At 53.8% G+C, this 16,211-nt stretch overlaps 1 protein-coding gene across 3 annotated transcripts in view; it reads left to right on the top strand.

The window, feature by feature from the left end:
• The first annotated feature begins 4,668 nt into the window (after window positions 1-4,668).
• Window positions 4,669-16,211, top strand: part of PKNOX2 (PBX/knotted 1 homeobox 2) — a 255,102-nt gene continuing 243,559 nt past the window's right edge. For all 3 annotated transcript variants that reach the window (XM_060017724.1, XM_060017725.1, XM_060017723.1), the window contains exon 1: window positions 4,669-4,737. The gene's annotated coding sequence lies outside the window, so the exon portion shown is untranslated. The remainder of the gene's footprint in view (window positions 4,738-16,211) is intronic.

Raw genomic sequence — 16,211 nt, 5'->3', positions numbered from 1 at the left:
CTTGCTTTAATTTGCATTTCCCTGATGACATATGATGTTGAACACCTTTTCATATGCTTACTTGCTATCTGTATATCTTCTTTAGTGAGGTGTCGGTTCATATCTTTTGCCATTTTCTAATCAGGTTGTTTATTTTCTTAATGTTGAATTTTAAGAGTTTTTAAATACATTTTGGATAACAGTCCTTTACCCGATGTCTTTGCAAATATTTTCTCTCTGTCTGTGGCTTGTCTTCTCATTCTCTTCATGCAGCAGTTTTAACAATACAGATTCCCAGGCCCTTCTCTAGACCAGTTTTCTCCGAGGATGGAACCAGGAACCCTGAGCTATAGAGAGGTTCCCCAGGGGATTGTCATGCAGGAAGTCCATGGGCAGCACTTGGAACCACTGAAGGTGGAGTTATGAGGTATAGGTAGGAATACAGGAGATGAGCCTGGAAGGTGGACAGGGCCAGACGAGGAGGAGAGGAGTGTGAATGCCATGCTGAGGAATGCGGCACTGAAGGCCATCCTTTTTATTATAAGGCCCACTAAACATTTCAGGCTGAATCTTATAAGCAATGGAAAGTGACTGAGGATTTTGAGGGGAAGCCAAGGTGTGAGACAATCTTTGATTTAGGAAGAACATTCTGGTGATAGTGTATAGGAAGTACTGGGCATATTGGAGGCATTAGGCCAGTTAGAAAATCATCAAAATACTCCAGGTGATGGGGGATAAGTCCCTCAACTGGACTGGGGCAATGATAGAGAGAGAAATTCCATTCCATTCAATTCAACAAGTATTTCTTTAATATGTTTTCTGGACTGAGCACTGTACCAGGTTCTAAGGATTTTAAGATGAAATAAGATACTGTCCCCAGGGCTTCCCTGGTGGCGCAGTGGTTGAGAGTCCACCTGCTGATGCAGGGGACACAGGTTCGTGCCCCGGTGTGGGAAGATCCCACATGTCGCGGAGCGGCTAGGCCCACGAGCCATGGTCGCTGGGCCTGCGCGTCCGGAGCCTGTGCTCCGCAATGGGAGAGGCCACAACAGTGAGAGGCCCGTGTACCGCAAAAAAAAAAAAAAAAAAAAAGATACTGTCTCCATCCTCAAAGAACGCACAATCTATCAAGATTCATCAAAAATAATTAAGTTGAGAATAAAGGAAACAAGCATGTGGACAGTGTTATGGACTGAATTGTGTCTCTCCTAGACTCACGTGTTGAAGTTGCACTGTGACCACATTTGAAGATAAGCTTTAAGGTAATTAAAGTTAAATGAGGTCATAAGCGTGGACCCCTAATCCAATAGGATTGGTGCCCTTATATGAAGAGGAAGAGACACCAGAGATCATTGTCTCTCTCTGGTGCACACAAGGAAAAGGCCATGTAAGGACACAGCAAGAAGGTGCCATCTGCACGCCAGGAAGAGAGGCCTCACCAGGAACTGACCCCACTTGGCACCTTGATCTTGGACTTCCAGCCTCCAGAACTGTGAGAAAATAAGTGTCTGTTGTTTAGGCCACCTAGTTTGTGGTATTTTGTTATGGCAGGCCAAGCAGACTAATACAGACAAGTCTTAAATTTGTATTCATAGGGTGATACAGACAGGATTCAGTTAGGCCATTGATTATATATGTCTAGGGCTCAGAGGGGACAACCTGGGCTGCAGTTAACTGCTTACACTAAAGACAAATCAAGTGCAGATACCGTAAGAACATGGCCCAGAACCACGCCTTAAGAACGCCAACATATAAGAGGATGGCTAGGATCGGTAGGAACTCCTGTTTGGTTCTAATGTTGACGGGTTGGTGACTTACATGACATGTGTGCCCCCCTCCATCCTCTTCTTCATTCTCAGAAGGATGATGGGGCAGAGATGGGAGAATATCTGAAGTGAATTCTACAGACTTAATTTCCACTCTATCCCTTCTCTACTCACCGACAAAGCCAACATTTAGATATGGAACTCATGGAATTTGACATATTGTCGATTCACTTTTTCGTTAATTATTTACTAGCCATGTCTTCTGTTGGATTCTTGTATTATTATTATTTAATGTTTTATGTATTGGTGCTTTGCCTTCTTCAACAAGAATGGAAGCTCCTAGAGGACAGGAGCTGGTACTTGAACTTCTTTGCTTCTGCCCTTTATCCTTACAGGGGGTGCAGGAGAAATATTTGCTTTGAATGATTATAAGAAGAACGGTTACATTTAAATAATCATTTTTTAAAAAAATTTATTTATTTTATTTATTTATTTTTGGCTGCACTGGGTCTGTATTGCAGTGCACGAGCTTCTCATTGTGGTTGCTTCTCTTGTTGCGGAGCACGGGCTCTAGGCATGGGATTCAGTAGTTGTGGCACGCGGGCTCAGTAGTTGTGGCTTGCGGGATCTAGAGCGCAGGCTCCGTTGTTATGGCGCACGGGCTTAGTTGCTCCGCGGCATGTGAGATCTTCCCTGACCAGGGCTCGAACTCGTGTCCCCTGCACTGGCAGGCGGATGCTTAACCACTGTGCCACCAGGGAAGCCTGAGGTAATCATTTTTTTAAGCTTTTGCAAATTACAAAGATAGTCAAAGCAAGATATATTTATTTAAAATTACAATGTGAATTTTAAGCCTCAATAGGGTATTAGTAGAAATCACAGTATATAAGAACACGCTAAAAATGAATAGCTCATGGCAATGGATCTCCTGTACCAAGAAAGAGATGGGCACCGAACTAGATTTCAGAAAATGAGGGGTGTGACAAGTGTGAATCAGTGATGCACGGCTGTTGCCTGCAGTACTATTTACGGCTCACTGACACCTCTCTGATGGGGTTAAGTATTTACATTCAGCCTGATTCTCCCCTCTGACTCTGCAAGCTACAGCAACTCACTAGGAGTCCTGGGAAAGAGAGAAAACCCTCTCTCCAGGCGTCCTGGGCCAGGGCAACTGGATCTCCCCTCCCCCTCCTGTATCTGAAGAGGGCTTCCCTCTGAGAGTTTATGGCAGCCTGACCTCCAGCCTCTGGGTTGGAGAATCTGGCTGCTTCTGTACTACATAAAAAGGGCAAGTGCATTCATTATTATTATATTATTATACAATGTATAATATATAATAGCGATTATGCTGTCAGCAGCCAGAGTTTCTGACCACAGATCAGAGGCTGGGGTGACATGAATACACATAGTGAAGTCTTCGGAGGTTCTGTGTGAAGGTGAGAGCATTGAACTCCATTTACGATGGGGGCTCCAGTGAAGTTTCTTCCACAGGCAACTTTGGAAGTTGAATCTGGGGGGGACTGGGAGGATCTGGAAAAACAGTATTTGCTGTATCTGGGATGTGATTCAAAAAAGGTCTCAACTGTGTCCTCTGAGCCACAGCTAATGGTTCTCATCCGTGCCCGTGAGAAGGCAGACAAGGAATGACCCAAAGGCCTGGAAAGAGCAAAGGGGCAGCCTTCAACTTCTTGGGTCAGATTCTTTACCCAAAACCTGGCCTGCTTGGATTTCACTTTCTGCTTTCCTTGCTTACATCAGTGTCTTTGTCTAGGCCCCCTGCCTGGTCTGGGGTCATCGGATCAATCGCTGCTGACTGTGGCTGAAATGGCTCCCCTACAGGGAGCAAGAAGCAAATTTCATGGGGGAAGAAGGGGTTCTCTTGTCCATTTACGCAGAGAGCCATGTGCTAAGTTGTGGAAGCAAGCAAGCCTGCATCTGTAGGTGGCTGGGTGTCTCCACCTGGCACTCACTTAGCAGGACCGTAATCTTTGTGGAATGAAAGAAGGCACATGTCTGACCACACATGCTTGCGTTGGTCTTCCTCCTAGAAGGCACTTAGGTGAATTCCCCCCCACCCTCCGGAAATCACCCTGGCAGGGCCAGGCTGAAACCGCCCAGCCGGCCTCCCTCTTTATATTACACCACCCGACCCCCAGACCTCTGCGACTTTTTAGAATAAAAATAGCAGTGGCTTAAAACAGGCCTGCCCGGCATTTGCAAAGAGGTGATTTACTGACAAAGCCTCTGCACCTTTTTATCTGTCCCTCTGCCCCACCGTTGCAGTCACCCCTCGGTGAACCAAACGCCCCAGGAAGCCCAGAGCAGAAAGCCCTTGAGACTAGGAATAACTAACCAGAGTGTCACCTGAGCAACTTTTCTGGGGCCAGGGTAATGAGAATTATTCAAATGCAATCATAAAAATGAGGCCAGCCAGGCAGGAATGGGGTAGGGGTGGGGGAGGAGTGATGGTGGAGAGAAGGATTTCTTGCCAGTTTTAAGTTTCATAATTTCTGGGGAGTTCTCTTGGGGTCCACAGAAAATTTCACCTCATCTCCAGCCCCTGAGCCCAGGATGTCTTGAAACTCGGCCTCGGGTGTTTGCCGAGGAGGACTTGGCCTGGGGGGCGAGGGCAGATTTCCCGAGCTCCTTGGGGGTCCGCCGCGTTCCTGTGTCCGAGGCCCCCTCGCAGTCTGTCTCTCCAGCGCTCTGCTGCCTCCCAGGCCGCTGGAGCAGGCCCGCGCCCGGCGTCTTAGAAAAGCCTCCAGCAGAGGGAGACACTCCAGCGGCTGCTCCGACTTAGAAGCGGCCGGGGCCGGGAGTGGGGGTGGGGGTGGGGGGTGGGGGGGGGAGAAAGGGGGAGTGAGGAGAGGGGAGGTGTGTGAAGGGGGGGGCTCCGGGGGGCGGGTCCCTGTGCCGCTGACGTCCCGAGCAGTGCTGGGAAGTATAGGCTGTGTTGTCACGCCGGTGTCAGTCTGATGAAGATTGGCATCAGGTAAGCTGTCATTCATTTCCATGTCAGAGACGCTTTTGCAGGCGGCGGCGGCGCGGCGGCGGCGGCGGCGGCGGCGGCTGCTGCTGCTGCGGGCGGCTGCCTCAGAGCGCGTGTGTTTTATTCCAGTCCCCAAGCCAGAGTATTATTCATTGCGACAGGGCAAGGAGGAGAGAGGGAGAGAGGGAGGCAGCAGGGAGGAGAGAGAGGGAGGCAGCAGGGAGGAGGGAGGCAGAGAGCAGCGAGGGACGGCGGGAGCGTGCAGAGAAGCTGGGGAAGCGCCGGGAGAGCGCGGAGCGAAGCAGCGCGAGTGGCGGCGAGGCCGGGGACTGAGGCGGCCGGAGCCGCGCGGCCCGCCCGCGCCCGGGCCCGGCCAGCGCGCAGCCCCGCCGCCGCCGCCTCTACCCACTCGGGCCGGTGGCCAGGCGCGCATTGTCCGCGGGTGCGAGGAGCGGGGCTGCCGACTCGGACCGCCGCGGGCCCAAGACACCGTAGCGGGCGGGCGGGGAGCTGCGAGCTGGGAGCGCCGGGGACCCGAGTAGGGACATGCGCGCGGGCCGGAGCCCCGGTGCGGGCAGCTCGGGGCTGGGCGCTCCGCGGGCGAGGCTGGGAGCGGCGGGCCGGCTCCAGGTTCGCTTTCTTTCTCCCGGCTTCGGGCGCCCTTTGGGCCGGCGCTTACTCTGCGCCAGCAGCTTGGGGCTGCCTTCGAGCGGCGGGAAGCGGGAGCAGCCCCAGACTCGGGCCGGGTGCCTGGAGTCCGGGAGCCGCGGCCGCGTCCCGCCAGGCCTGGGGAGCCAGGGTGGGGGTTCGCAGGCGGATCCGTGGGGAGAGCGGAGCACAAGCTGTGGGCCAGGCAAGCTGGGATCGCAGGGGCCGGGCTCAGGGACCCTACCCGCGGGAGGAGCCATAATTTGTAGGGTTACTGGCTTTCCGCGGATTGTTGGGAGTCTTTGGCGAGGTGTGGGGAGGCGCAGGGGCCCTCGGCGAGGTTCGGGAATAGGGAGCCCTCCTGGCTGTAGAACGGGGGCATGAGTTCGTAAGAGGGGGGAAGGAAAGCGCCCCAAAGCAGAGAGCCGAGGGGGATGGGGCAGGGTCCCGAGTCTGCCGCGCAAAGTTTGCGTTTCTTTCGGGTTAGGCGTGCGGGGCTCTCCCGACTCCAGATCCTGAGGAAGAAACGAGCAAAGCGTGCCGCCTTTTCCGGGGGCTCTCAGCGGGAGAGCCCGAGGTTCCGGCGCGGTGGGGAGAGCCGGGCTAGGACTGGGAGTGGGGCGGGGGGTGGGAGGTGGTTGTGCATTAGGGCTGGACTTCAGGGCCAGGCTAGAGTTTGGGATTTTAGGAACCGAGCTGTTTTCAGAAGCGGGATCGAAGGGCCGCTCAATAGCTTAGGGATCGAATCTATACCCCGGCCAGAGCGGGGTGGGGGGGGGGCGTCTGGAGTTAGGGGCCCGGGGTTACATCTGAGGCTGGAATCGGAGGAACTGGTGGCGTTTTTAGGATTTAGCCAGGGGTTCACGGCTTTGGTGGGGGTGGGGGTGGTTGAAGCAATTGGAATTTGGGGAGGGTCGCGCGCGCGACTCCCCACGCTAAGTGGGTTGAAAAGCGTTTAGGTAGGCGATGAAAGTAGTTGATAGGAGCCATGGCAGGCGAGTCCCGAATTCCTTCTGCTTCTCCCCAAAAGCGGATCTGGAGGAAAGGACTTAAGGCGCGCTGGACCCGGCCCTAGGAGGATTCCGGGAAGCGGACAAATCGAAGGGATGTTCTGGGCGAAGCGACGGGGCAGCCTCGCAGGGCTCGGGGTGGATCCGAGGACCCGACCCTGGCGGCTCGGCGGGCTCCGGAAGCCACTTCGGGTCTGCGGGCGCAGCGCGGCCGGGCGGGTGCGGTGGCCCGCAGGGGCCGCGGCCTGCGCGGGGGGCGCTAGCAGCGAAGGCGTCAGGCCGAGCCCTGGGAGTCCGGGCTGCGGCAGAGGGCAGGGCGGGCTCTGGAGCCCTGACCGGAGCCGCCAGCTGTTGACCCGCAGGCGCTGTCTGCACTTCTCCCAGGCCCGGCCCGGAAGCCCACAAGCCGGGCCGCCGGTGCGACGTTCCGCCTGGGAAAGGGGCGAACTCGGGGTCCCTTGCCTTTACCACACTTGTCCCGGGACTCCTCCAGCGTGTTGAAATATTTTCCAATTAGTGGAAACCTAAAGCTTAGCATTTTAGGCAAATTTAGACTATCTCCTCCTCCCCAAATCTGAGAAAATGATGGTGTCCAAACACAAGCTGTATTGCGCAAAGCCTTAGTCCCTAGCCCTCCTGCCTGCCCTGCCATTCTGGCCTTCCCGAGGCTTCAGGAACTTGCGGGGAAGGTAGGGAGGGTCTCCAGTCTTTGGGCTCGTGATCTTCCACTCGAGCTGCACCCCGCTTGGCTCCGGCCTAGCTCGGCGGTGGGAGAGAAGTCCCCACTCGGCAGGGAGGTTATCCCTCGGGCGGCTAGGGAAGCAGAGCCTGTTGGCCGGGGAGGGTGGGTGAACGGGAGGAAGATATGCAATTTCTCCTTTGCAGTCGCGAACCCACCCTCCCAGCCCTCCGCAGCCCTCGCACCCTTCTCTGGGGCAGCCAGACGGCGCTTCCGGGACGCAGAAGGCTCTCGACCCATGAGTGGCCGCGGCGGCCCGGGGCGCGGCGACCGCCCAGCGGCGGAGCTCCGAGGCTGTTGTTTTGCAGGCTTGGAATTTGTGCTCTCCCTCTCCCGCCGAGAGCCTGAGGGCGGGAGCGAGCCGTGACCCCACGGAGACTCCGCGGTCACCGCTTCCCCTTTGTGAGCGCTAAAGGCATGCAAGCCCAGAGAAATAGAAGCTGCTCAGAATAAGGGGCAGGGGGTTACCGGAGGGAGATGGGCCCGGCCACCGCACACAGTAAAATGCCTTGTGCAAATTGCACTGAAGTGTACCCAACTTGAGACTGGCTGTTTTATGAGCCTTTCTGGGAGTTTACTGCTCTCTGCTTTTAAGTCTATAGATTGCTTTAAGTTAATGAAAGTGCTGCTTTCAAAAAGGGCTTTTATTGTGCAGCACTGGCAATCCAGTACCTCCCCTTTACTCTTCCAAAATGGGCCTGTTTAAAAAGAGGGAGCGTCCTGGAGTTCCCACATGGACAGAGCTTGGGGGAGGAGGCTGTATGGCAACGAGGATTAATAAAAATCAATGTCCAAGTCATTCGAAAAGACGAGTTCACTTCTTTTCCAGTCCAGTACCATCTGTACCTTCCTGTATTGCCTTTTGGACTTTCACTGAGTCTGATTTTAAAGGTTGCTTGGTGCCTACCCCTGACACCCCCTCTCCACATTGCTTTATGTAGGCCTGACCCTGTTCTATTAAACTCAAACTGGATTTTAGGCTTTCAACTGGCTGCCCATTCAAACTGCAACTAAAATATTTACTCAGGACTGGGGGAGAGGCTTTGCCTTGCATTCAGTGAGATAGATGTGTTAAAATGTCAGGGAGAAAGGCTGGGAACCTTGAGAAGAAACATGGAAGGCTTTTTCCTTCTTTCAATTGATTTGGCACCAAAGGTGAGATGACAAGGTTTTTAACTAGGTCCTAACACAGAAACTGCAGTGGGGCTGGGCTGTGGCTTTGACCGCATGTCATAACCATTTAAACTGTGGTTAGTTGTTCAAAGCTCAAAGCTTCTCCAAGCTGGGTTTCATTAACTCTACACCAGTTGCTTGGAAGTTCAGTAGCAATAAATTGTATAAACACATTTGAAGTAAGTTAGTGATGAAATAAGGAGAATTACTGTCTTGTGAGTGGAGAATCCTGAATTCACGGAGTTCTAGCCTAACTGGAAACATACCTCCTCTCCCTTGGCCTTGAGTTTTACGGGTGCACCAGGGTGTGTGTTAAATTTCTTTCTGCTATGTCCATCTCCAACCTGGGGCTGTAACTCATTAGGGACCAAGGCTTGCCTAGAAAGCAAAAAAGGCTGGGTTTTAAAGGGCTCTCTATTAGCCTGGTTTAGAAACCAAACGAAACCCCTCAACCTGCCTTCCTTACCCTGGGTGAATGCAATGTGCAACAGAAACAGCAGCAGAGCAGGCCAAATTAGATTTTTAAATGTTAGCGGCTTCATAATACTGTTATTAGCAACTGAATTTGTTTTTATTAAAGAAACAACCTATAAAATGTATAGGCCTCCAACATGTTGCAAGATTTCCTTGCTATTTATTTAGCGTCCCCCACCCCCGAAATTCTATCTCCAATTTCAAACTTTTGTTCCCGATTTATTTAATTTGGAGCACAATTTCTAAATTAGCTCACGGAAGGTGAGAAACGCTGTTATAAGTTTTCCTTTTTCCCGTGGCACCAGGACAGCGATGCTGTAAGATATATATAAATGTGTGATGCAATTGCCTGAGGTGCTGGCATGCGAAGCAGAGTGTCTGGATCAAACAAAATGCAGATCAGAGTATGGAGAGGGTGAAAATGATGCCACAGAGGAAGTTCCATGGGAAGTGAAATCATCGTGAGCCACCATCAGCCTTGATTCTAGCCAACACAACATGCTCTGTATAAAACACTTCACATGAGATCCGTGACTTATTGAAGATTGAATTATGTTGAGAAGCAGGATTTAGAAGGAGGAGCTGCACTGGCTGGGTTCCGTCCAGGCTGCGTGGGCAGGCTTGTTGTGATGGGGATCTGCTAATTTAATTAAATCTAATACCTGGTGGGAAAGGGAGGAAGGAGATAATCAAGGCGGGCAGGTCAGCATGCTGAGTAGCGTTTAGGCTGGAGTCTGGGGACCTGGCAGTTTTATACCCTGTGACTCTCTGGCTTCATGACTACAGTGGGTCAGTTAGCTTCCTGATCTCGGTTTCTTCATCTGTGAAGTGGAATGTGTCACATGAATTCCTCATTAGGCTCTGAGGAGTGACTGCTGCCTGAATCCTGCACTTAAATAATAAAGGAAATGGGAGAGAGGAGGCTTCTGAGCAGCAAAGTCATTTTCTTCACTGTGTCTTCTTGCCCTGCCTGGCCCCAGAGCCTTTCCCCACAACTCTCAGGAGTCCTTAGACTTGGGTGAAGGGGCTAAACTCCTGCCTTTCTTATATCCTAGAATTTGAAGTCCCTGCTGTGATTCCAAAATGCACCTGCACTTTTCCAGGAGAGGCAGTTAAGCTGGAGCTGGGGGAACCAGCATGCTGATTCCCAGCCGTGCTACCTGGACTAGCTCTCATGCATCAGATGAACACAGAATCTGACTGGTCAGAAATGCGGCCTCTTCTCTTTATGTCATGGGGAAGAAGAGGCCACAGCCCGGACTGGTGTGTGACATCTGGTCGGGCTAGGGCTGGGGGGGGGGGGAATGGGCGTTGGTCTGGAGCTAGCCGCCGCTTGAACCTCACTTAGCAGTCTCCATGCTGGCAGATCAAAGCAGATTCTGGGCCAGAAAGCCCGAGAAGTTACACCCGGCAGTTATACAAAAGTGTATACGCACTTGGAGCCTCCTTCCGTTCCGGCGCCTGAGTTTTTAAAGCTATCCCTGATACTGGAGACAGGCTCCAGTGGAATACTTGCCTTTAGTTCTCCCTCATCGTTGAGGGGGACTTCTTGGGGTAATTTTTTCCTCCGCATATACTTCTCCAGCAGTCTTGGGCAGCATCTTAATTTCCAGTCTGATCAGGGGTGAGAGCTGGGACACACAGGATGAGGGTGGAGGGAGTTGGAAGGCACAGCCCTTCAACTAGAGCTCGGCTTTTCCTCGGTACTGATCCCCCAGGAGTGAGGAAGAACCAAGCCCTCGGGCAGCTCGGGAAGAGCTTGCTGCCAACGTGTTGTCTTGAGGGGGGTCTGCTGTTTGGCTTGGATGGCTCGCTGCAGGCCCTGCCTGCCTGGGTTTCTAATTACAAGAAGGACGGTTCTGCTAAGACCTATCTCACTAAAAACACATCCCTGTGTGTAATAAGAAACCCTAAACCAGGCAGGATATTTTAAAACTGAAGCAATGAAGATTAGATTAAGTCTCCGCCAAACAGCTTCGTTCTTATATTATTTTTGGCTGGAATGTGGAGAAAAGCGGCTAGCCCTAGGGCCCAGAGCAGACTCTGGAGGGTTCAGATGGGGCCGGAGTGGGTGGTGTAACTGTTAGTTTCTTTGCTCAATAGGAATGTGGCCAATTTCAGTACAGCTCAGTCAAGGCAGTGGGGTGCCTGGTGGGGGAGGAGGGTCAGGCTCAAAGGGGCCAGAGAGTGGCCCCGAATCAGCAGGTCACAGGGCACTGAGAACCTTTTAAATCCCTCACATTGTCCAGCCTTTTGTGTTCAGCTTATGCTTCTACCTCCCCCCCAATCCCCTGCCAGCCCCATCCCATGCCTAGTTAACCCAGCCATCCGCCACGTGGCCTTTGGAGGATCCTTAGTTTATTGGATTATTTTTCTGGGTGGAGAGAGGAACACAGTTGTCCAAGATTCCTGGAAATAGAGGAACCAGTAACCTGGCATCAGAATCCCTTGCTCTGTCCTGCTAGGGAGATGCAGCATGGTATCCATCCATTCCTTTGTTCCTTCGTTCAGCAACTATGTAGAGAGTGTCTCCTCTGTGCCTGGCACAGTCCTAGGCGTTGAGGATACAGCAGCAAAAGCAAACGGAACAAACACGTGTAACCACCAAGTCCCTGTCCTCAAGGAGCCTGCGCGCTAAGACAAGTGCAGAGTGTGGGCTTAGCATCAGATAAAACCTGCACTGAAAGTCTCCTTCTACTAGTTACCTAATTGTGTGGATTTAGACAAGTTGCTTAACATCTTTGATCCAGTTTCCCCAACTGTAAAGTGGGAAATAAAAGCACGTAGCTCATAGGATTGTGGAGAGAGTGTCTGGAAAGTGCGAGCACAGCGTCTGGCACCCAGGGCAGGCTCAGTGGGTTTCCTCTCCAGTTGGTACATATCCAGCCTCCCTTCCCCTGGCTTTCTCCTCCCCCAGGACATGGCCCAGGCCTTCCACAGGTTACTGGCACATCAGCAAGTGTTGAACAAACAACCGTGTGCTGTGCGCTGCACACAGACTTCGGACAGGGACACAGACCCTGTCCTCAGGGACTGTGCAATTTGGGCGAGGACAGACTTACACACCAATGCATGAGAGATGCTGTGCACACGCACTGAGGTGAAAAGCAAAGAAGGCAGAAATCAATCGTTAACCAAAGGAGGCAAAAGTGGGATGGGAGGCTGCCGAGTGATGGGGACAGAGCGGAGGGGAGCTCTCAGCGGGGCTGGAGGGGGAGGGGCGAACATGAGCCTGTCCAGGTCAAGGTGCTCTGGTGCTGTCATGGCGATGGCTGAGGGGCAGCGTGAAGAGTTCAGCCTCCTCTGACCACGGCCAGGGGGCCAGAAGGGGCCACCACTGCCTCAGGAGAACCTCCCAGGCCTCCCTGTTGGAGGCGCGCTGCTTTCACACGGTGACCTTTCGATGCGCAGAACTCAGGCTTATGATTTAGTGCAGGAGGCCGGCCAACTCATCTCATCGCTGACTGTGATACTCCCCTCTCACCTGCTATCCCTGCTCTTCCTAAGCCGAGAGAGCAGAGACTGTAGGCCCCACACCCGGCCCTCTCGGGGGCTGCGAAGCTGACCGACGTCAGAGCGGTTGGGGTGTGGAGAACAGGGATTCCGACTGGGAATCAGGGACAGTGGATTCCGCTCCGGACTTGGCCATTGACTTGCTGTGTGACCTACAACACGTGACTGACCTGTGGAGGTCAGTTTCTTCAGCCGTCCAAGGAGGAGCTGGGACTTGCTCTCAGAGGCCCCCTTCAGCCCAAAGTTCCGTGATTTTGTGTTTCCTCAAATTGGATTGGTTCACGAACAGACAGTCGTTGGAACCACCGTCCGACCACAAAACCAACAAGTATCATGATGGCGTTCGGCCGCCAAGGCAGGGGCTGTGAGGGCTCGGCCCTCGGGTGCCCTTGTGTTGTAGGGTCTCTCGAGACAGTGGGGAGTTGGTCTTGACTTGACCGATGACCTTCCCAGGGCAAATGGGCAAGTCTAGCAGTAGGGGCGGCTCCACGAGGGCAGCATTTTGTCTGAAGACTCAGTGGCTTTTTCATAAAAAGCACTGTTTGCTTCTTTTGTTGAGACGGTGTGGTGTTGGAAGAAGGAACACTGGCTTTGGAGTCACATTCTGGGTTCTGAGCCTGGTTCTACTATGACTAAGCTGTGTGTCCTTGGGCACATTGCTGAACCTCTCTGAGCCACAATTGTCTTACCTAGTTAGGATAGTAATAATATGGAGCACGCAGGACCGCTGTGAACACTCTAGAAGAAAGTATCTGTAAGTGCTCATGGTGAATATTAGTTTTCTTTCCTAATAAAGAACATTCTCATGCGCTCTCCCTTTTGAGCCTCTCAACTTTGTGAAGTAGGTGAAGTGTGAAGCAGTTGTTGTATCACTTTACGAGTGGGAGGAACCTGGGCTCAGAGAGTGGCTGAAGTGGCAGGTCCAGGTTGGCAAACTCCTCAGAGACCTACGGGCTGTTACGGAAACCCAAACCTAGAAGATCTATTTTTTTTCACTTCCACAGAGCTTTTGGTTACGGGAGGGCTGGGCTGGTCAGCACAGAGAGGAGGAGGTGGATTTCGGGCAGGGAGGTGGGGTAGTGGCAGTGGGGCAGTGGCAGAGCTGCAGGGCCAACTCCCTGCCTCTGTCTGCTACCCAGGCTGGAAGCCGGCCCACAGACGGGGTGCAGAGAGCGTCCTGGGGCTATACCCGTGGTCCTCCGGCTCTCCATCGTGACGGACACCAGGGAACACTGAGCCCATTTTTGGCAGGACCTGCTGACTCCGAGTAGGCCGAGTCCAGGGTGGCGCAGGGGGTCCGAGACGGAGCAGGGGGAGCGAGCCCCACCCCAGAGGTCCCTGTCGCAGCCCTCACTCCGTGGTCCCTTGTCACTGAGCACTGCTCTATTCTCAGGCCTGTGCTAAGCCGGGAGTCCAGGGCTGTCCCTGCCCTTTCTCAGGTGAGACCCTGCTCTGTGTGGGTTGTGAGTTCAATTCCAGGTCAGAGGCAGAGAGAAGCAGCCCAGAGAGACTTCGGCTGTGCTCCCAGGGCCTCGTGGTGACAGGTGCTTGTTCTCACTCCCGAGCCCTCCCTGGCGGTCCTTCCATCCATCAACGAGCGGGGCCTGAGCCCACTATTCAGTGAATGCCCAGCTGTGTGCTGTATGGGGCTCGGGGCCTCTCCCGTGTGACCTCTGACACATCTCTTAACTTCTCTTAATCTTAGCATCCTCATTTCATACAAGGAAGAGGTTAGATGAGATTATCTTCAAGGCCCCTTCCGGATCTACTATTCTGGGACTCTATGGGCTCTACGTGCTAAGGTGTGTGCTCCAGACCACCAGGCACCTGGATCAGGAAAAGGTGGTGAGGCACCAGGGGACGTCTGGCCCATAGTGGTAGGACCTGCCTCACTCTGAGTGAGCGAGGGGGTGGGGAGAGTAGATTTAATGGCAGCTGGGCGTCCCTTGTTTGGGTGCAGGGGCTGGGGGAGCGCCTGCTGAGGGGGGGCCTTTCTGAGTCCTGCAGTCTCCAGGAGGACCAGGCGGACAGAAGTCAAGCAGGAGAGCCCAGTGGTTTGGGAGCTCAAGTCTGCTGCTCTCCCGTGGCCCCGGTGGAAGTGGTGGTCTTGTTCTGCTGCCACGATGGGAGCTCGTCTCGTGGCCCCTCTCCTCCTAGGCCTCTCCCAGCTCTGGGAGGAGAGAGCTAGACACACAGGGGGGCGGCAGACCCCTGGGGACCCTCATGTGTGAGTCTAATCTGGAGGAGAGCCAAAGAGCTCGACAGGATTCCCCAGCCTTCCCTGGAGGCCATTCCCGGGGAAAGTGACCGTTCCTTGCACTGGCACAGCTCTCCTTGGGAAGGCATCCTGTTCATGAGAGCCTCTTAGTGGCAACGAGATGGGGGCGGGGTGCTACCTCCTGCTAACTCCCAGATTGCTGGGAAAACCCCTTTCCAAGCTGGACATCTGGTCTCCTGGAATACTTTTCAAAGTCATCTCCATTGGCTTTGGGAGGGAGAGATGGAGAGAGAACTGCCTTCGCAGGCTGGACTCTGGGCAGTGCCATTAGCTGCCGGCAGGGCTTTCTTTCTGCAGAGTCCTGGTGCTGGCAGTGCTGCCTGACCACAGTGGGCCTGGACCCTTCCGGGCAGGGAGGAGATGGGCTGCCACCTGGCACGTAGATCAAGGGAAGAAAAGGATTGTTCTTGAGCCCTGTGATTTCTGAGGAGCTGCCCAAGGCCACAGAGGAATGGACACTCCTTCACTGGGTGCCGGCAGCTCTCGCTCTTTATTTTATCTGGTCATGGAATGTGAGAAAGCAAGGGGAGTTCAGAGTGGGTGAGAGAATTTACCCAGGTCGCGCAGCTGGGTCGGTGTCCACCTGGATCCGTGGTCTTTCCAGCCCAGTTCGCTGCCTGCTCTAGGGAGACGCGTGTTTGGGGGAAAGTTGCAGGCTTGCTTGCTGCTTTCTTGCTCCATCTCCCTCCCACGCCAGACCCCCTGCTGCAGGTCACAGCAAGCTCAGTGTAAGACACAGGGCTGCGGCCTGGGCACGTCACGGGTGATGAGATTGCGGTGCGACAAGGAGCACGACTGAGGCAGGCCGGTGCCAAGCAAGCCAGAGCCTTGGGTTTGAGCTGTGACCCAGCCATATGCTCACCGCTGACCCCACTGTCCTCCTCAGTAAATGGTGGTGACAGCGCCTACTGCCAGGGCTGTGGACCAAGTGAGTTAGTGGACAAGGATGTGTTACGCACGTTATATAAACAGAAATGAAAGCACCTACACTGTGCCTCGCGTGTAACGTGCTGGGGAGAACATCGGTTGGCGCAGACTCTATTTCTTATTAGTTTGGAGTCGAGCACACACACAAACACACACCACCTCTCGTGCTCACTCACAGAGCGATGACAACCTTGTTTAAGTGACTGAAAGCTGGCAGGATGGCCTGTCACGCCTGCCCCACCGCTGGGGTGTGAATGGCGCCCCCAGGTGGTTTTCCAGATTCTGGCATAGAGACAGACCTGAATTGTGTGCCTACAACGTGCCAGTGGCTGTCCCGTCTAGTCCAGTGCAGGGGTCTTCTGGGGCCTGGTGTCGGGGGTTGGCCTCTGCCAGGTCCCGTCAGCCCGCACCAGGCCATGGGTTCCGCCCCGTGGGTAACATTCATTCCATAGATTTTTACTGAGCACCTCGTACATGTCAGACCTGGCGGAGGTGCTGGGGATGGGGATACGACCGTGAACTAGGCAGACGGGCTCCCTGCTGGCAGAGTTCACAGTCTGCTGGGGGGAGATGGGCATTCAAATTCTGTGGGTACTTAGTGAAACCATGATAAGGGGAGAAGTCCAGGAAGCCACGAGAGTATAGCCAGGGGGTGTACATCCTCTGGGGGTCTGGAGGGCATCCTGGGGACACGAGGTTCAGGCTGAAGTTTGCG

The sequence above is a fragment of the Delphinus delphis genome, chromosome 8 (assembly GCF_949987515.2).
Source record: "Delphinus delphis chromosome 8, mDelDel1.2, whole genome shotgun sequence".
NCBI lineage: Eukaryota > Metazoa > Chordata > Mammalia > Artiodactyla > Delphinidae > Delphinus > Delphinus delphis.
This window is presented reverse-complemented; position numbering and strand designations above follow the sequence as displayed.